This window comes from Ricinus communis, chromosome 5 (assembly GCF_019578655.1).
Source record: "Ricinus communis isolate WT05 ecotype wild-type chromosome 5, ASM1957865v1, whole genome shotgun sequence".
Lineage (NCBI taxonomy): Eukaryota > Viridiplantae > Streptophyta > Magnoliopsida > Malpighiales > Euphorbiaceae > Ricinus > Ricinus communis.
This window is the reverse complement of record NC_063260.1, coordinates 19,076,967-19,098,926: the sequence shown is the minus strand read 5'-3', so window position 1 is coordinate 19,098,926 and position 21,960 is coordinate 19,076,967. Positions and strand designations below refer to the sequence as shown.

General features: G+C 28.9%; 2 long non-coding RNA genes across 3 annotated transcripts; both read left to right on the top strand.

Moving 5' to 3' along the window:
- Nucleotides 1-13,495: 13,495 nt before the first annotated feature.
- Nucleotides 13,496-17,258, top strand: LOC125370123. Of its 2 annotated transcripts, none has more exons than XR_007216006.1 (3): nucleotides 13,496-13,541; nucleotides 16,658-16,741; nucleotides 17,062-17,258. It is a non-coding gene; the product is annotated as an uncharacterized LOC125370123 (long non-coding RNA). The 2 variants fall into 2 exon arrangements; XR_007216005.1 differs by lacking the exon at nucleotides 13,496-13,541 and adding an exon at nucleotides 16,044-16,457.
- Nucleotides 17,259-19,709: 2,451 nt separating this feature from the next.
- LOC125370124 lies at nucleotides 19,710-20,581 on the top strand. Its single transcript, XR_007216007.1, has 3 exons — nucleotides 19,710-19,922; nucleotides 20,187-20,270; nucleotides 20,535-20,581. It is a non-coding gene; the product is annotated as an uncharacterized LOC125370124 (long non-coding RNA).
- The last annotated feature ends 1,379 nt before the right edge of the window (nucleotides 20,582-21,960 follow it).

The following is a 21,960-nucleotide window of genomic DNA, read 5'->3' as shown; positions in this document are numbered from 1 at the left end:
GTTAGTAGCTCTACCTCATCTCCAAATAATTTCATGATAGGATTAGTAGCTAATTTTTAATTTTATTAAGTTGCATGGTGGAGTCACTACAAAAGTCATGTTAGGTTTTTTTAATATTTTTGTTTGAATAACTTCTTTTGTTTGATGATTGAATTGAATTTTTATAATATAGTGTGATGATTGTTAATTAGAAATAGAAATTTTATAAACTCTAATTTATTAAAATGTTATGTACTTGAAGGTTGGAGCTCGAAGAACATAAGGTTTGCGTCGGCACAAGTTAAGTTGAAAAACTTATGATCAGTTAGAAGCTGATACTTGAAAGGTTAAGTTCTTTATTCTTTAGATAAATATGACTTTTTAATTTTCTTATTTTGTTTACTTTTTCAATTTCTATTTCTAAGATTAGTACCTCTACCTCGTCTTTAAATAATTCCATGATAGGCTTAGTAGCTAATTTTTAATTTTGTTAAGTTGCATGCTAGTGTTCCTTCAAAAGTCATGTTCGGTTATTTTTCTTCTTTTGTTTGCCAATTAGAAATTGAAAATTTATAAACTCTAATTTCTGAAAAATGGCATGCGCTTGAAGGTTGGAGCTTGAAGAACATGAGGTTTACGTCGGCACAAGTTAAGTTCAAGAACTGATGATTAGTTAGAAGCCGATACTTGGAAAGTTAAGTTATTTATTATTTAGCTAAATATAACTTTTTAATATCCTTATTATATTCACTATCTCAATATCTATTTCTAAGGTTAGTAGCTCTACCTCATCTCTAAATAATTTCATGATAGGGTTTGTAGCTAATTTTTAATTTTATTAAGTTGCATGGTGGAGTCACTCCAAAAGTCATGTTAGGTTTTTTTAATATTTTTGTTTGAATAACTTATTTTATTTGATGTTTGAATTGAATTTTTATAATATAGTGTGATGATTATTAATTAGAAATAAAAATTTTATAAATTCTAATTTATTAAAATGTTATGTGCTTGAAGGTTGGAGCTCAAAGAACATAAGGTTTGCGTCGGCACAAGTTAATTTGAAAAACTTATGATCAGTTAGAAGCTAATACTTGAAAAGATAAGTTCTTTATTCTTGAGGTAAATATAACTTTTTTAATTTTCTTAATTTGTTTAATATCTCAATTTCTATTTCTATGTCAGTACTCCTACCTCATCTCTACCAAACATTACTTTTGAAGTAACTCCACCATGCAATTTAATAAAATTAAAGATTAGCTACTAACCCTGTCATGAAATTATTTAAAGTTGAGGTAGAGGTACGGACCTAGGAAATAGAAATTGAGACAGCCAAGAAAATATAGTTCGATGATTGTTAATTAGAAATATAAAATTTATTAAACTCTAATTTGTTAAAAATGGTATGTGCTTGAAGATTGGAGCTCGAAGAACATAAGATTTGCCTCGGCACATGTTAAGTTGACGAACTGATCATCAGTTAGAAGCCGATACTTGAAAAGCTAAGTTGTCTATTCTTGAGCTAAATATAACTTTTTTTATTTTCTTATTTTGTTAACTTTCTGAATTTCTATTTCTATGTTAGTATTTCTACCTCATCTCTACCAAACATTACTTTTGAAGTAACTCCACCATGCAACTTAATAAAATTAAAGATTAGCTACTAACCCTATCATGAAATTATTTAGAGTTGAGGTAGAGGTACGGACCTAGGAAATAGAAATTGGGAGAGTGAACAAAATATAGTTTGATGATTGTTAATTAGAAATATAAAATTTATTAAACTCTAATTTGTTAAAAATGGTATGTGCTTGAAGATTGGAGCTCGAAGAACATAAGATTTGTCTCGGCACATGTTAAGTTGAAGAACTGATCATCGATACTTGAAAAGCTAAGTTGTCTATTCTTGAGCTAAATATAACTTTTTTTATTTTCTTATTTTGTTAACTTTCTCAATTTCTATATCTATGTTAGTACTTCTACCTCATCTCTACCAAACATTACTTTTGAAGTAACTCCACCATGCAACTTAATAAAATTAAAGATTAGCTACTAACCCTATCATGAAATTATTTAGAGTTGAGGTAGAGTCGGACCTAGAAATAGAAATTGGGACAGTGAACAAAATATAGTTTGATGATTGTTAATTAGAAATATAAAATTTATTAAACTCTAATTTGTTAAAAATGGTATGTGCTTGAAGATTGGAGCTCGAAGAACATAAGATTTGCCTCGGCACATGTTAAGTTGAAGTATTCTTGAGCTAAATGTTAACTTTCAATTTCTATTTCTATGTTAGTACTTCTACCTCATCTCTACCAAACATTACTTTTGAAGTAACTCCACCATGCAACTTAATAAAATTAAAGATTAGCTACTAACCCTATCATGAAATTATTTAGAGTTGAGGTAGAGGTACGGACCTAGAAATAGAAATTGGGACAGTGAACAAAATATAGTTTGATGATTGTTAATTAGAAATATAAAATTTATTAAACTCTAATTTGTTAAAAATGGTATGTGCTTGAAGATTGGAGCTCGAAGAACATAAGATTTGCCTCGGCACATGTTAAGTTGAAGAACCGATCATCGCTAGTCAAGTACTTGAAAAGCTAAGTTGTCTATTCTTGAGCTAAATATAACTTTTTTTATTTTCTTATTTTGTTAACTTTCTCAATTTCTATTTCTATGTTAGTACTTCTACCTCATCTCTACCAAACATTACTTTTGAAGTAACTCCACCATGCAACTTAATAAAATTAAAGATTAGCTACTAACCCTATCATGAAATTATTTAGAGTTGAGGTAGAGGTACGGACCTAGGAAATAGAAATTGGGACAGTGAACAAAATATAGTTTGATGATTGTTAATTAGAAATATAAAATTTATTAAACTCTAATTTGTTAAAAATGGTATGTGCTTGAAGATTGGAGCTCGAAGAACATAAGATTTGTCTCGGCACATGTTAAGTTGAAGAACGATCATCGATACTTGAAAAGCTAAGTTGTCTATTCTTGAGCTAAATATAACTTTTTTTATTTTCTTATTTTGTTAACTTTCTCAATTTCTATATCTATGTTAGTACTTCTACCTCATCTCTACCAAACATTACTTTTGAAGTAACTCCACCATGCAACTTAATAAAATTAAAGATTAGCTACTAACCCTATCATGAAATTATTTAGAGTTGAGGTAGAGGTACGGACCTAGAAATAGAAATTGGGACAGTGAACAAAATATAGTTTGATGATTGTTAATTAGAAATATAAAATTTATTAAACTCTAATTTGTTAAAAATGGTATGTGCTTGAAGATTGGAGCTCGAAGAACATAAGATTTGCCTCGGCACATGTTAAGTTGAAGAATTGATCATCAGTTAGAAGCCGATACTTGAAAAGCTAAGTTGTCTATTCTTGAGCTAAATATAACTTTTTTTATTTTCTTATTTTGTTAACTTTCTCAATTTCTATTTCTATGTTAGTACTTCTACCTCATCTCTACCAAACATTACTTTTGAAGTAACTCCACCATGCAACTTAATAAAATTAAAGATTAGCTACTAACCCTATCATGAAATTATTTAGAGTTGAGGTAGAGGTACGGACCTAGAAATAGAAATTGGGATGATTGTTAATTAGAAATATAAAATTTATTAAACTCTAATTTGTTAAAATGGTATGTGCTTGAAGATTGGAGCTCAAGAACATAAGATTTGTCGGCACATGTTAAGTTTGAGAAATTATTTAGAGTTGAGGTAGAGTGCGGACCTAGAAATAGAAATTGGGATAACAAAATATAGTTTGATGATTGTTAATTAGAAATATAAAATTTATTAAACTCTAATTTGTTAAAATGGTATGTGCTTGAAGATTGGAGCTCGAAGAACATAAGATTTGCCTCGGCACATGTTAAGTTGGTGATCATCGGTTAAGTACTTGAAAAGCTAAGTTGTCTATTCTTGAGCTAAATGCCACCATGCAACTTAATAAAATTAAAGATTAGCTACTAACCCTATCATGAAATTATTTAGAGTTGAGGTCTCTTGTTCTCTAATTTGTTAAAATGGTATGTGCTTGAAGATTGGAGCTCAAGAACATAAGATTATAACTTTTATTTTCTTATTTTGTTAACTTTCTCAATTTCTATTTCTATGTTAGTACTTCTACCTCATCTCTACCAAACATTACTTTTGAAGTAACTCCACCATGCAACTTAATAAAATTAAAGATTAGCTACTACCCCTATCATGAAATTATTTAGAGTTGAGGTAGAGGTACGGCCCTAGGAAATAGAAATTGGGAGAGGGAACAAAATATAGTTTGATGATTGTTAATTAGAAATATAAAATTTATTAAACTCTAATTTGTTAAAAATGGTATGTGCTTGAAGATTGGAGCTCGAAGAACATAAGATTTGTCTCGGCACATGTTAAGTTGAAGAATACTTGAAAAGCTAAGTTGTCTATTCTTGAGCTAAATATAACTTTTTTTATTTTCTTATTTTGTTAACTTTCTGAATTTCTATTTCTATGTTAGTACTTCTACCTCATCTCTACCAAATATTACTTTTGAAATAACTCCACCATGCAACTTAATAAAATTAAAGATTAGCTACTAACCCTATCATGAAATTATTTAGAGTTGAGGTAGAGGTACGGACCTAGAAATAGAAATTGGGACAGTGAACAAAATATAGTTTGATGATTGTTAATTAGAAATATAAAATTTATTAAACTCTAATTTGTTAAAAATGGTATGTGCTTGAAGATTGGAGCTCGAAGAACATAAGATTTGCCTCGGCACATGTTAAGTTGACGAACTGAACATCAGTTAGAAGCGGATACTTGAAAAGCTAAGTTGTCTATTCTTGAGCTAAATGTTAACTTTCTGAATTTCTATTTCTATGTTAGTACTTCTACCTCATCTCTACCAAACATTACTTTTGAAGTAACTCCACCATGCAACTTAATAAAATTAAAGATTAGCTACTAACCCTATCATGAAATTATTTAGAGTTGAGGTAGAGGTACGGACCTAGGAAATAGAAATTGGGTCAGGGAACAAAATATAGTTTGATGATTGTTAATTAGAAATATAAAATTTATTAAACTCTAATTTGTTAAAAATGGTATGTGCTTGAAGATTGGAGCTCGAAGAACATAAGATTTGCCTCGGCACATGTTAAGTTGAAAACTGATCATCAGTTAGAAGCCGATACTTGAAAAGCTAAGTTGTCTATTCTTGAGCTAAATATAACTTTTTTTATTTTCTTATTTTGTTAACTTTCTGAATTTCTATTTCTATGTTAGTACTTGTACCTCATCTCTACCAAACATTACTTTTGAAGTAACTCCACCATGCAACTTAATAAAATTAAAGATTAGCTACTAACCTTATCATGAAATTATTTAGAGTTGAGGTAGAGGTACGGACCTAGGAAATAGAAATTGAGACAGTGAACACAATATAGTTTGATGATTGTTAATTAGAAATAAAAAATTTATAAACTTTAATTTGTATATTTGTGACTAGATAACCCGGAGTCATTAAGTGCGACGGATGGAGGTTAGCTCTGGAGCGTCTTACTGTGAGTAGTATATTACACATATATTTTTTGATGTTTAAATTAAATTTTTATAATATAGTGTGATGATTATTAATTAGAAATAGAAATTTTATAAACTCTAATTTATTAAAATGTTATGTGCTTGAAGGTTGGAGCTCGAAGAATATAAGGTTTGCGTCGGCACAAGTTAAGTTGAAAAACTTATGATCAGTTAGAAGCTGATACTTGAAAAGATAAGTTCTTTATTCTTGAGCTAAATATAATTTTTTTAATTTTCTTAGTTTGTTTAATATCTCAATTTCTATTTCTATGTCAGTACGCCTACCTCATCTCTACCAAACATTATTTTTGAAGTAACTCCACCATGCAACTTAATAAAATTAAAGATTAGCTACTAACCCTGTCATGAAATTATTTAGAGTTGAGGTAGAGGTACGGACCTAGGAAATAGAAATTGAGACAGCCAACAAAATACAGTTCGATGATTGTTAATTAGAAATATAAAATTTATTAAACTCTAATTTGTTAAAAATGGTATGTGCTTGAAGATTGGAGCTCGAAGAACATAAGATTTGCCTCGGCACATGTTAAGTTGACGAACTGAACATCAGTTAGAAGCGGATACTTGAAAAGCTAAGTTGTCTATTCTTGAGCTAAATGGTAACTTTCTGAATTTCTATTTCTATGTTAGTACTTCTACCTCATCTCTACCAAACATTACTTTTGAAGTAACTCCACCATGCAACTTAATAAAATTAAAGATTAGCTACTAACCCTATCATGAAATTATTTAGAGTTGAGGTAGAGGTACGAACCTAGGAAATAGAAATTGGGACAGGGAACAAAATATAGTTTGATGATTGTTAATTAGAAATATAAAATTTATTAAACTCTAATTTGTTAAAAATGGTATGTGCTTGAAGATTGGAGCTCGAAGAACATAAGATTTGCCTCGGCACATGTTAAGTTGAAAACTGATCATCAGTTAGAAGCCGATACTTGAGAAGCTAAGTTGTCTATTCTTGAGCTAAATATAACTTTTTTTATTTTCTTATTTTGTTAACTTTCTGAATTTCTATTTCTATGTTAGTACTTGTACCTCATCTCTACCAAACATTACTTTTGAAGTAACTCCACCATGCAACTTAATAAAATTAAAGATTAGCTACTAACCTTATCATGAAATTATTTAGAGTTGAGGTAGAGGTACGGACCTAGGAAATAGAAATTGAGACAGTGAACACAATATAGTTTGATGATTGTTAATTAGAAATAGAAAATTTATAAACTTTAATTTGTATATTTGTGACTAGATAACCCGGAGTCATTAAGTGACGGATGGAGGTTAACTTTGGAGCGTCTTCATCGTGAGTAGTATATTACACATATATTTTTGATGTTTGAATTGAATTTTTATAATATAGTGTGATGATTATTAATTAGAAATAGAAATTTTATAAACTCTAATTTATTAAAATGTTATGTGCTTGAAGGTTGGAGCTCGAAGAATATAAGGTTTGCACAAGTTAAGTTGAAAACTTATGATCAGTTAGAAGCCGATACTTGAAAAGATAAGTTCTTTATTCTTGAGCTAAATATAACTTTTTAATTTTCTTAATTTGTTTAATATCTCAATTTCTATTTCTATGTCACCTCATCTCTACCAAACATTATTTTGAAGTAACTCCACCATGCAACTTAATAAAATTAAAGATTAGCTACTAACCCTGTCATGAAATTATTTAGAGTTGAGGTGAAGTGCGGACCTAGGAAATAGAAATTGAGATGATTGTTAATTAGAAATATAAAATTTATTAAACTCTAATTTGTTAAAAATGGTATGTGCTTGAAGATTGGAGCTCGAAGAACATAAGATTTGCCTCGGCACATGTTAAGTTAATGACTGATCATCGGTTAGAAGCCGATACTTGAAAAGCTAAGTTGTCTATTCTTGATCTAAATATAACTTTTTTATTTTCTTATTTTGTTAACTTCGAATTTCTATTTCTATGTTAGTACTTCTACCTCATCTCTACCAAACATTACTTTTGAAGTAACTCCACCATGCGACTTAATAAAATTAAAGATTAGCTACTAACCCTATCATGAAATTATTTAGAGTTAAGGTACGGACCTAGAAATAAAATTGGGACGTTGAACAAAATATAGTTTGATGATTGTTAATTAGAAATATAAAATTTATTAAACTCTAATTTGTTAAAAATGGTATGTGCTTGAAGATTGGAGCTCGAAGAACATAAGATTTGCCTCGGCACATGTTAAGTTGACATGATTAGGCGGATACTTGAAAAGCTAAGTTGTCTATTCTTGAGCTAAATGTTAACTTTCAATTTCTATTTCTATGTTAGTACTTCTACCTCATCTCTACCAAACATTACTTTTGAAGTAACTCCACCATGCAACTTAATAAAATTAAAGATTAGCTACTAACCCTATCATGAAATTATTTAGAGTTGAGAACAAAATATAGTTTGATGATTGTTAATTAGAAATATAAAATTTATTAAACTCTAATTTGTTAAAAATGGTATGTGCTTGAAGATTGGAGCTCGAAGAACATAAGATTTGCCTCGGCACATGTTAAGTTGGCGATCATACTTGAAAAGCTAAGTTGTCTATTCTTGAGCTAAATATAACTTTTTTATTTTCTTATTTTGTTAACTTTCTGAATTTCTATTTCTATGTTAGTACTTGTACCTCATCTCTACCAAACATTACTTTTGAAGTAACTCCACCATGCAACTTAATAAAATTAAAGATTAGCTACTAACCCTATCATGAAATTATTTAGAGTTGAGGTAGAGTCGGACCTAGGAAATAGAAATTGAGATTGTTAATTAGAAATAGAAAATTTATAAACTTTAATTTGTATATTTGTGACTAGATAACCATTATGATGTTTGAATTGAATTTTATAATATAGTGTGATGATTATTAATTAGAAATAGAAATTTTATAAACTCTAATTTATTAAAATGTTATGTGCTTGAAGGTTGGAGCTCAAGAATATAAGGTTTACAAGTTAAGTTGAAAACTTATGATCGCTACGATACTTGAAAGATAAGTTCTTTATTCTTGAGCTAAATATAACTTTTTAATTTTCTTAATTTGTTTAATATCTCAATTTCTATTTCTACAACTTAATAAAATTAAAGATTAGCTACTAACCTAGGAAATAGAAATTTGTTAAAATGGTATGTGCTTGAAGATTGGAGCTCGAAGAACATAAGATTTGCCTCGGCACATGTTAAGTTGACGACTTGAAAAGCTAAGTTGTCTATTCTTGATCTAAATATAACTTTTTATTTTCTTATTTTGTTAACTTTCTGAATTTCTATTTCTATGTTAGTACTTCTACCTCATCTCTACCAAATATTACTTTTGAAGTAACTCCACATGCGACTTAATAAAATTAAAGATTAGCTACTAACCCTATCATGAAATTATTTAGAGTTAAGGTAGAGTGGGACACAGAAATATAGTTCGATGATTGTTAATTAGAAATATAAAATTTATTAAACTCTAATTTGTTAAAAATGGTATGTGCTTGAAGATTGGAGCTCGAAGAACATAAGATTTGCCTCGGCACATGTTAAGTTGACAACATCAGAAGCGGATACTTGAAAAGCTAAGTTGTCTATTCTTGAGCTAAATGTTAACTTTCTGAATTTCTATTTCTATGTTAGTACTTCTACCTCATCTCTACCAAACATTACTTTTGAAGTAACTCCACCATGCAACTTAATAAAATTAAAGATTAGCTACTAACCCTATCATGAAATTATTTAGAGTTGAGGTAGAGGTACGGACCTAGGAAATAGAAATTGGGACAGGGAACAAAATATAGTTTGATGATTGTTAATTAGAAATATAAAATTTATTAAACTCTAATTTGTTAAAAATGGTATGTGCTTGAAGATTGGAGCTCGAAGAACATAAGATTTGCCTCGGCACATGTTAAGTTGAAAACTGATCATCAGTTAGAAGCCGATACTTGAAAAGCTAAGTTGTCTATTCTTGAGCTAAATATAACTTTTTTTATTTTCTTATTTTGTTAACTTTCTGAATTTCTATTTCTATGTTAGTACTTGTACCTCATCTCTACCAAACATTACTTTTGAAGTAACTCCACCATGCAACTTAATAAAATTAAAGATTAGCTACTAACCTTATCATGAAATTATTTAGAGTTGAGGTAGAGGTACGGACCTAGGAAATAGAAATTGAGACAGTGAACACAATATAGTTTGATGATTGTTAATTAGAAATAAAAAATTTATAAACTTTAATTTGTATATTTGTGACTAGATAACCCGGAGTCATTAAGTGCGACGGATGGAGGTTAGCTTTGGAGCGTCTTACTGTGAGTAGTATATTACACATATATATTTTGATGTTTGAATTGAATTTTTATAATATAGTGTGATGATTATTAATTAGAAATAGAAATTTTATAAACTCTAATTTATTAAAATGTTATGTGCTTGAAGGTTGGAGCTCGAAGAATATAAGGTTTGCGTCGGCACAAGTTAAGTTGAAAAACTTATGATCAGTTAGAAGCTGATACTTGAAAAGATAAGTTCTTTATTCTTGAGCTAAATATAACTTTTTTAGTTTTCTTAATTTGTTTAATATCTCAATTTCTATTTCTATGTCAGTACGCCTACCTCATCTCTACCAAACATTATTTTTGAAGTAACTCCACCATGCAACTTAATAAAATTAAAGATTAGCTACTAACCCTGTCATGAAATTATTTAGAGTTGAGGTAGAGGTACGGACCTAGGAAATAGAAATTGAGACAGCCAACAAAATATAGTTCGATGATTGTTAATTAGAAATATAAAATTTATTAAACTCTAATTTGTTAAAAATGGTATGTGCTTGAAGATTGGAGCTCGAAGAACATAAGATTTGCCTCGGCACATGTTAAGTTGACGAACTGATTATCAGTTAGAAGCCGATACTTGAAAAGCTAAGTTGTCTATTCTTGAGCTAAATATAACTTTTTTTATTTTCTTATTTTGTTAACTTTCTGAATTTCTATATCTATGTTAGTACTTCTACCTCATCTCTACCAAACATTACTTTTGAAGTAACTCCACCATGCAACTTAATAAAATTAAAGATTAGCTACTAACCCTATCATGAAATTATTTAGAGTTGAGGTAGAGGTACGGACCTAGGAAATAGAAATTGAGACAGTGAACACAATATAGTTTGATGATTGTTAATTAGAAATAGAAAATTTATAAACTTTAATTTGTATATTTGTGACTAGATAACCCGGAGTCATTAAGTGCGACGGATGGAGGTTAGCTCTGGAGCGTCTTACTGTGAGTAGTATATTACACATATATTTTTTGATGTTTAGATTTAATTTTTATAATATAGTGTGATGATTATTAATTAGAAATAGAAATTTTATAAACTCTAATTTATTAAAATGTTATGTGCTTGAAGGTTGGAGCTCGAAGAATATAAGGTTTGCGTCGGCACAAGTTAAGTTGAAAAACTTATGATCAGTTAGAAGCTGATACTTGAAAAGATAAGTTCTTTATTCTTGAGCTAAATATAATTTTTTTAATTTTCTTAATTTGTTTAATATCTCAATTTCTATTTCTATGTCAGTACGCCTACCTCATCTCTACCAAACATTATTTTTGAAGTAACTCCACCATGCAACTTAATAAAATTAAAGATTAGCTACTAACCCTGTCATGAAATTATTTAGAGTTGAGGTAGAGGTACGGACCTAGGAAATAGAAATTGAGACAGCCAACAAAATACAGTTCGATGATTGTTAATTAGAAATATAAAATTTATTAAACTCTAATTTGTTAAAAATGGTATGTGCTTGAAGATTGGAGCTCGAAGAACATAGGATTTGCCTCGGCACATGTTAAGTTGACGAACTGAACATCAGTTAGAAGCGGATACTTGAAAAGCTAAGTTGTCTATTCTTGAGCTAAATGTTAACTTTCTGAATTTCTATTTCTATGTTAGTACTTCTACCTCATCTCTACCAAACATTACTTTTGAAGTAACTCCACCATGCGACTTAATAAAATTAAAGATTAGCTACTAACCCTATCATGAAATTATTTAGAGTTGAGGTAGAGGTACGGACCTAGAAATAGAAATTGGGACAGGGAACAAAATATAGTTTGATGATTGTTAATTAGAAATATAAAATTTATTAAACTCTAATTTGTTAAAAATGGTATGTGCTTGAAAATTGGAGCTCGAAGAACATAAGATTTGCCTCGGCACATGTTAAGTTGAAAACTGATCATCAGTTAGAAGCCGATACTTGAAAAGCTAAGTTGTCTATTCTTGAGCTAAATATAACTTTTTTTATTTTCTTATTTTGTTAACTTTCTGAATTTCTATTTCTATGTTAGTACTTGTACCTCATCTCTACCAAACATTACTTTTGAAGTAACTCCACCATGCAACTTAATAAAATTAAAGATTAGCTACTAACCTTATCATGAAATTATTTAGAGTTGAGGTAGAGGTACGGACCTAGGAAATAGAAATTGAGACAGTGAACACAATATAGTTTGATGATTGTTAATTAGAAATAGAAAATTTATAAACTTTAATTTGTATATTTGTGACTAGATAACCCGGAGTCATTAAGTGCGACGGATGGAGGTTAGCTTTGGAGCGTCTTACTGTGAGTAGTATATTACACATATATTTTTTGATGTTTGAATTGAATTTTTATAATATAGTGTGATGATTATTAATTAGAAATAGAAATTTTATAAACTCTAATTTATTAAAATGTTATGTGCTTGAAGGTTGGAGCTCGAAGAATATAAGGTTTGCGTCGGCACAAGTTAAGTTGAAAAACTTATGATCAGTTAGAAGCTGATACTTGAAAAGATAAGTTCTTTATTCTTGAGCTAAAGTGATTTGTTATTGTTATTTTGATCAGTATGGCTAGGTGTTTATTGATGTTGATGTGATTGTCCGTGTTTGCATCTTTATTATGATCTCAATCAGCCGTTAGAAAGAAATGCCGCCACTATCCAAATAGACTGATTGGGTTAGTAGCTAATACTTAATTTTGTTAAGTTGCATGGCGGAGTTACTTCATAGTTCTTGTTGGGTTATTTTAGTTTTTTTGTCTGAATTACTTTTTTTGTTTGATGTTTGAATTGCATTGTTTGTAATATTGTCCGATGATTGTTTAATTAGAAATATAAAATTTATTAAACTCTAATTTGTTAAAAGTGGTATGTGCTTGAAGATTGGAGCTCGAAGAACATAAGATTTGCCTCGACACATGTTAAGATGATGAACTGACCATCAGTTAGAAGCTGATACTTGAAAAGCTAAGTTCCTAATTTTTAATTTTATTAAGTTGCATGCTAGGGTTCCTTCAAAAGTCATGTTCGGTTATTTTACTTCTTTTGTTTGCTAATTAGAAACTAAAAATTTATAAACTCTAATTTCTGAAAAATGGCATGCGCTTGAAGGTTGGAGCTCGAAGAACATGAGGTTTACGTCGGCACAAGTTAAGTTGAAGAACTGATGATTAGTTAGAAGCTGATACTTGAAAAGTTAAGTTATTTATTCTTTAGCTAAATATAACTTTTTAATTTCCTTATTATGTTTACTATCTCAATTTCTACTTCTAAGGTTAGTAGCTCTACCTCATCTCTAAATAATTTCATGATAGGGTTAGTAGCTAATTTTTAATTTTATTAAGTTGCATGGTGGAGTCACTCCAAAAGTCATGTTAGGTTTTTTTAATATTTTTGTTTGAATAACTTCTTTTGTTTGATGTTTGAATTGAATTTTTATAATATAGTGTGATGATTGTTAATTAGAAATAGAAATTTTATAAACTCTAATTTGTTAAAATGTTATGTGCTTGAAGGTTGGAGCTCGAAGAACATAAGGTTTGCGTCGGGATAAGTTAAGTTGAAAAACTTATGATCAGTTAGAAGCTGATACTTGAAAGGTTAAGTTCTTTATTCTTTAGCTAAATATGACTTTTTAATTTTCTTATTTTATTTACTATTTCAATATCTATTTCTAAGGTTAGTACCTCTACCTCGTCTTTAAATAATTCTATAATAGGCTTAGTAGCTAATTTTTAATTTTATTAAGTTGAATGGTGGTGTTCCTTCAAAAGTCATGTTGGGTTATTTTACTTCTTTTGTTTGCTAATTAGAAATAGAAAATTTATAAACTCTAATTTATGGAAAATGGCATGCGCTTGAAGGTTGGAGCTCGAAGAACATAAGGTTTGCGTCGGCACAAGTTAAGTTGAAGAACTGATGATTAGTTAGAAGCTGACACTTGAAAAGTTAAGTTATTTATTCTTTAGCTAAATATAAGTTTTTAATTTCCTTATTATGTTCACTATCTCAATATCTATTTCTAAGGTTAGTAGCTCTACCTAATCTCTAAATAATTTCATGATAGGGTTAGTAGCTAATCTTTAATTTTATTAAGTTGCATGGTGGAGTCAATCCAAAAGTCATGTTGGGTTTTTTTAATATTTTTATTTGAATAACTTCTTTTGTTTGATGTTTGAACTGAATTGTTTGTAATATAGTGTGATTATTGTTAATTAGAAATAGAAAATTTATAAACTCTAATTTGTTAAAATGTTATGTGCTTGAAGGTTGGAGCTCGAAGAACATAAGGTTTGCGTCGGCACAAGTTAAGTTGAAAATCTTATGATCAGTTAGAAGCTGATACTTAAAAGGTTAGGTTCTTTATTCTTTAGCTAAATATGACTTTTTAATTTTCTTATTTTGTTTACTATTTCAATTTTTATTTCAAAGGTTAGTACCTCTACCTCGTCTTTAAATAATTCCATGATAGGGTTAGTAGCTAATTTTTTATTTTATTAAGTTACATGGTGGTGTTCCTTCAAAAGTCATGTTGGGTTATTTTACTTCTTTTGTTTGCTAATTAGAAATAGAAAATTTATAAACTCTAATTTATGAAAATTGGCATGCGCTTGAAGGTTGGAGCTCGAAGAACATAAGGTTTTCTTGGCACAAGTTAAGTTGAAAACTTATGATCGGTTGGTGATACTTGAAAGGTTAAGTTCTTTATTCTTTAGCTAAATATGACTTTTAATTTTCTTATTTTGTTTACTATTTCAATATATATTTCCAAGGTTAATACCTCTACCTCGTCTTTAATAATTTCATGATAGGGTTAGTAGCTAATTTTTAATTTTATTAAGTTGCATGGTGGTGTTCCTTCAAAAGTCATGTTGGGTTATTTTACTATTTTTTTGTTTGAATAAGTTCTTTATTCTTTAGCTAAATATGACTTTTAATTTTCTTATTTTGTTTACTATTTCAATTTCTATTTCTAAGGTTAGTATCTACCTCGTCTTTAAATAATTCTATGATAGGATTAGTAGCTAATTTTGCTTCTTTTGTTTGCTAATTAGAAATAGAAAATTTATAAACTCTAATTTTTGAAAATGGCATGCGTTTGAAGGTTGGAGCTCGAAGAACATAAGGTTTGCGTCGGCACAAGTTAAGTTGAAAATCTTATGATCAGTTAGAAGCTGATACTTAAAAGGTTAGGTTCTTTATTCTTTAGCTAAATATGACTTTTTAATTTTCTTATTTTGTTTACTATTTCAATTTTTATTTCAAAGGTTAGTACCTCTACCTCGTCTTTAAATAATTCCATGATAGGGTTAGTAGCTAATTTTTTATTTTATTAAGTTACATGGTGGTGTTCCTTCAAAAGTCATGTTGGGTTATTTTACTTCTTTTGTTTGCTAATTAGAAATAGAAAATTTATAAACTCTAATTTATGAAAATTGGCATGCGCTTGAAGGTTGGAGCTCGAAGAACATAAGGTTTGCTTCGGCACAAGTTAAGTTGAAAAACTTATGATCAGTTAGAAGCTGATACTTGAAAGGTTAAGTTCTTTATTCTTTAGCTAAATATGACTTTTTAATTTTCTTATCTTTTTTACTATTTCAATATCTATTTCCAAGGTTAATAATACATCTACCTCGTCTTTAAATAATTCCATGATAGGGTTATTTTACTTCTTTTGTTTGCTAATTAGAAATAGAAAATTTATAAACTCTAATTTTAAAAATGTATGCTTGAAGGTTGGAAATCGAAGAACATAAGGTTTGCGTCGGCACAAGTTAAGTTGAAAAACTTATGATCAGTTAGAAGTTGATACTTAAAAGGTTAGGTTCTTTATTCTTTAGCTAAATATGACTTTTTAATTTTCTTATTTTGTTTACTATTTCAATTTTTATTTCAAAGGTTAGTACATCTACCTCGTCTTTAAATAATTCCATGATAGGGTTAGTAGCTAATTTTTTATTTTATTAAGTTACATGGTGGTGTTCCTTCAAAAGTCATGTTGGGTTATTTTACTTCTTTTGTTTGCTAATTAGAAATAGAAAATTTATAAACTCTAATTTATGAAAATTGGCATGCGCTTGAAGGTTGGAGCTCGAAGAACATAAGGTTTGCTTCGGCACAAGTTAAGTTGAAAAACTTATGATCAGTTACAAGCTGATACTTGAAAGGTTAAGTTCTTTATTCTTTAGCTAAATATGACTTTTTAATTTTCTTATTTTGTTTACTATTTCAATATCTATTTCCAAGGTTAATACCTCTACCTCGTCTTTAAATAATTTCATGATAGGGTTAGTAGCTAATTTTTAATTTTATTAAGTTGAATGGTGGTGTTCCTCCAAAAGTCATGTTGGGTTATTTTACTTCTTTTGTTTGCTAATTAGAAATAGAAAATTTATAAACTCTAATTTTTGAAAAATGGCATACGCTTGAAGGTTGGAAATCGAAGAACATAAGGTTTGCGTCGGCACAAGTTAAGTTGAAAAACTTATGATCAGTTAGAAGCTGATACTTGAAAGGTTAAGTTCTTTATTCTTTAACTAAATATGACTTTTTGATTTTCTTAATTTGTTTACTATTTCAATATCTATTTCTAAGATTAGTACCTCTACCTCGTCTTTAAATAATTCAATGATAGGCTATTTTCCTTCTTTTGTTTGCTAATTAGAAATTGAAAATTTATAAACTCTAATTTCTGAAAAATGGCATGCGCTTGAAGGTTGGAGCTTGAAGAACATGAGGTTTACGTCGGCACAAGTTAAGTTGAAGAACTGATGATTAGTTAGAAGCCGATACTTGAAAAGTTAAGTTATTTATTATTTACCTAAATATAACTTTTTAATTTCCTTATTATGTTCACTATCTGAATATCTATTTCTAAGGTTAGTAGCTCTACCTCATCTCTAAATAATTTCATGATAGGGTTAGTAGCTAATTTTTAATTTTATTAAGTTGCATGGTGGAGTCACTCCAAAAGTCATGTTGGGTTTTTTTAATATTTTTGTTTGAATAACTTCTTTTGTTTGATGTTTGAATTGAATTTTTATAATATAGTGTGATGATTATTAATTAGAAATAGAAATTTTATAAACTCTAATTTATTAAAATGTTATGTGCTTGAAGGTTGGAGCTCGAAGAACATAAGGTTTGCGTCGGCACAAGTTAAGTTGAAAATCTTATGATCAGTTAGAAGCTGGTACTTAAAAGGTTAGGTTCTTTATTCTTTAGCTAAATATGACTTTTTAATTTTCTTATTTTGTTTACTATTTCAATTTTTATTTCAAAGGTTAGTACCTCTACCTCGTCTTTAAATAATTCCATGATAGGGTTAGTAGCTAATTTTTAATTTTATTAAGTTACATGGTGGTGTTCCTTCAAAAGTCATGTTGGGTTATTTTACTTCTTTTGTTTGCTAATTAGAAATAGAAAATTTATAAACTCTAATTTATGAAAATTGGCATGCGCTTGAAGGTTGGAGCTCGAAGAACATAAGGTTTGCTTCGGCACAAGTTAAGTTGAAAAACTTATGATCAGTTACAAGCTGATACTTGAAAGGTTAAGTTCTTTATTCTTTAGCTAAATATGACTTTTTAATTTTCTTATTTTGTTTACTATTTCAATATATATTTCCAAGGTTAATACCTCTACCTCGTCTTTAGATAATTTCATGATAGGGTTAGTAGCTAATTTTTAATTTTACTAAGTTGAATGGTGGTGTTCCTTCAAAAGTCATCTTGGGTTATTTTACTTCTTTTGTTTGCTAATTAGAAATAGAAAATTTATAAACTCTAATTTTTGAAAAATGGCATACGATTGAAGGTTGGAAATCGAAGAACATAAGGTTTGCGTCGGCACAAGTTAAGTTGAGAAACTTATGATCAGTTAGAAGCTGATACTTGAAAGGTTAAGTTCTTTATTCTTTAGCTAAATATGACTTTTTAATTTTCTTATTCTGTTTACTATTTCAATTTCTATTTCTAAGGTTAGTATCTCTACCTCGTCTTTAAATAATTCTATGATAGGATTAGTAGCTAATTTTTATTTTTATTAAGTTGCATGGTGGTGTTCCTTCAAAAGTCATGTTGGGATATTTTGCTTCTTTTGTTTGCTAATTAGAAATAGAAAATTTATAAACTCTAATTTTTGAAAATGGCATGCGTTTGAAGGTTGGAGGTCGAAAAATATAAGGTTTGCGTCGGCACAAGTTAAGTTGAAAATCGATGATTAGTTAGAAGCCGATACTTGAAAAGTTAAGTTATTTATTCTTTAGCTAAATATAACTTTTTAATTTCTTATTTTGTTTACTATCTCAATATCTATTTCAAAGGTTAGTACCTCTACCTCGTCTTTAAATAATTCCATGATAGGGTTAGTAGCTAATCTTTAATTTTATTAAGTTGCATGGTGGAGTCTTCAAAAGTCATGTTGGGTTTTTAATATTTTGTTTGAATAACTTCTTTTGTTTGCTAATTAGAAATAGAAAATTTATAAACTCTAATTTGTTAAAATGTTATGTGCTTGAAGGTTGGAGCTCGAAGAACATAAGGTTTGCTTGACAAGTTAAGTTGAAAACTTATGATCGAAGTCGATACTTGAAAGGTTAAGTTCTTTATTCTTTAGCTAAATATGACTTTTAATTTTCTTATCTTTTACTATTTCAATATCTATTTCCAAGGTTAGTACCTCTACCTCGTCTTTAAATAATTCCATGATAGGGTTAGTAGCTAATTTTTTATTTTATTAAGTTACATGGTGGTGTTCCTTCAAAAGTCATGTTGGGTTATTTTACTTCTTTTGTTTGCTAATTAGAAATAGAAAATTTATAAACTCTAATTTTGAAAATGGCATGAGCTTGAAGGTTGGAACTCGAAGAACATAAGGTTTGCGTCGGCACAAGTTAAGTTGAAAACTTATGATCAGTTAGAAGTTGATACTTGAAAGGTTAAGTTCTTTATTCTTTAGCTAAATATGACTTTTTAATTTCTTATTTTGTTTACTATTTCAATTTTTATTTCAAAGGTTAGTACATCTACCTCATCTTTAAATAATTCCATGATAGGGTTAGTAGCTAATTTTTATTTTATTAAGTTACATGGTGGTGTTCCTTCCAAAAGTCATTGTTGGGTTATTTTACTTCTTTTGTTTGCTAATTAGAAATAGAAATTTATAAACTCTAATTTATGAAAATGTTATGCGCTTGAAGGTTGGAGCTCGAAGAACATAAGGTTTGCTTGACAAGTTAAGTTGAAAACTTATGATCAGCTACGATACTTGAAAGGTTAAGTTCTTTATTCTTTAGCTAAATATGACTTTTGATTTTCTTATTTTGTTTACTATTTCAATATCTATTTCTAAGATTAGTACCTCTACCTCGTCTTTAAATAATTCCATGATAGGCTTAGTAGCTAATTTTTAATTTTATTAAGTTGCATGCTAGTGTTCCTTAAAAAGTCATGTTCGGTTATTTTACTTCTATTGTTTGCTAATTAGAAATTGAAAATTTATAAACTCTAATTTATGGAAAATGGCATGCGCTTGAAGGTTGGAGCTCGAAGAACATAAGGTTTACGTCGGCACAAGTTAAGTTGAAGAACTGATGATTAGTTAGAAGCTGACACTTGAAAAGTTATGTTCACTATCTCAATATCTATTTCTAAGGTTAGTAGCTCTACCTAATCTCTAAATAATTTCATGATAGAGTTAGTAGCTAATCTTTAATTTTATTAAGTTGCATGGTGGAGTCAATCCAAATGTCATGTTGGGATTTTTTAATATTTTTGTTTGAATAACTTCTTTTGTTTGATGTTTGAACTGAATTGATTGTAATATAGTGTGATGATTGTTAATTAGAAATAGAAAATTTATAAACTCTAATTTGTTAAAATGTTATGTTCTTGAAGGTTGGAGCTCGAAGAACATAAGGTTTGCGTCGTCACAAGTTAAATTGAAAATCTTATGATCAGTTAGAAGTTGATACTTAAAAGGTTAGGTTCTTTATTTTTTAGCTAAATATGACTTTTTAATTTTCTTATTTTATTTACTATTTCAATTTATATTTCAAAGGTTAGTACCTCTACCTCGTCTTTAAATAATTCCATGATAGGGTTAGTAGCTAATTTTTAATTTTATTAAGTTACATGGTGGTGTTCCTTCAAAAGTCATGTTGGGTTATTTTACTTCTTTTGTTTGCTAATTAGAAATAGAAAATTTATAAACTCTAATTTATGAAAATTGGCATGCGCTTGAAGGTTGGAGCTCGAAGAACATAAGGTTTGCTTCGGCACAAGTTAAGTTGAAAAACTTATGATCAGTTACAAGCTTATACTTGAAAGGTTAAGTTCTTTATTCTTTAGCTAAATATGACTTTTTAATTTTCTCATTTTGTTTACTATTTCAATATCTATTTCCAAGGTTAATACCTCTACCTCGTCTTTAGATAATTTCATGATAGGGTTAGTAGCTAATTTTTAATTTTATTAAGTTGAATGGTGGTGTTCCTCCAAAAGTCATGTTGGGTTATTTTACTTCTTTTGTTTGCTAATTAGAAATAGAAAATTTATAAACTCTAATTTTTGAAAAATGGCATATGCTTGAAGGTTGGAAATCGAAGAACATAAGGTTTGCGTCGGCACAAGTTAAGTTGAAAACTTATGATCGGTTAGAAGTCGATACTTGAAAGGTTAAGTTCTTTATTCTTTAGCTAAATATGACTTTTGATTTTCTTATTTTGTTTACTATTTCAATATCTATTTCTAAGATTAGTACCTCTACCTCGTCTTTAAATAATTCCATGATAGGATTAGTAGCTAATTTTTAATTTTATTAAGTTGCATGCTAGTGTTCCTTCAAAAGTCATGTTCGGTTATTTTCCTTCTTTGTTTGCTAATTAGAAATTGAAAATTTATAAACTCTAATTTCTGAAAATGGCATGCGCTTGAAGGTTGGAGCTCGAAGAACATGAGGTTTACGTCGGCTGAAGTTAAGTTGAAGCGATGATTAGTTAGGCCGATACTTGAAAAGTTAAGTTATTTATTCTTTAGCTAAATATAACTTTTTAATTTCCTTATTATGTTCACTATCCTGAATATCTATTTCTAAGGTTAGTAGCTCTACCTCATCTCTAAATAATTTCATGATAGGGTTAGTAGCTAATTTTTAATTTTATTAAGTTGCATGGTGGAGTCACTCCAAAAGTCATGTTGGGTTTTTTAATATTTTGTTTGAATAACTTCTTTTGTTTGATGTTTGAATTGAATTTTTATAATATAGTGTGATGATTATTAATTAGAAATAGAAATTTATAAACTCTAATTTATTAAAATGTTATGTGCTTGAAGGTTGGAGCTCGAAGAACATAAGGTTTGCGACGTTAAGTTGAAAATCTTATGATCGGTTAAGTGATACTTAAAAGGTTAGGTTCTTTATTCTTTAGCTAAATATGACTTTTTAATTTTCTTATTTTGTTTACTATTTCAATTTTTATTTCAAAGGTTAGTACCTCTACCTCGTCTTTAAATAATTCCATGATAGGGTTAGTAGCTAATTTTTAATTTTATTAAGTTGAATGGTGGTGTTCCTTCAAAAGTCATGTTGGGTTATTTTACTTCTTTCGTTTGCTAATTAGAAATAGAAAATTAATAAACTCTAATTTTTGAAAAAGGGCATACGCTTGAAGGTTGGAGCTCGAAGAACATAAGGTTTGCGTCGGCACAAGTTAAGTTGAAAAACTTATGATCAGTTAGAAGCTGATACTTGAAAGGTTAAGTTCTTTATTCTTTAGCTAAATATGACTTTTTGATTTTCTTATTTTGTTTACTATTTCAATATCTATTTCTAAGATTAGTACCTCTACCTCGTCTTTAAATAATTCCATGATAGGCTCAGTAGCTAATTTTTAATTTTATTAAGTTGCATGCTAGTGTTCCTTCAAAAGTCATGTTCGGTTATTTTCCTTCTATTGTTTGCTAATTAGAAATTGAAAATTTATAAACTCTAATTTCTGAAAAATGGCATGCGCTTGAA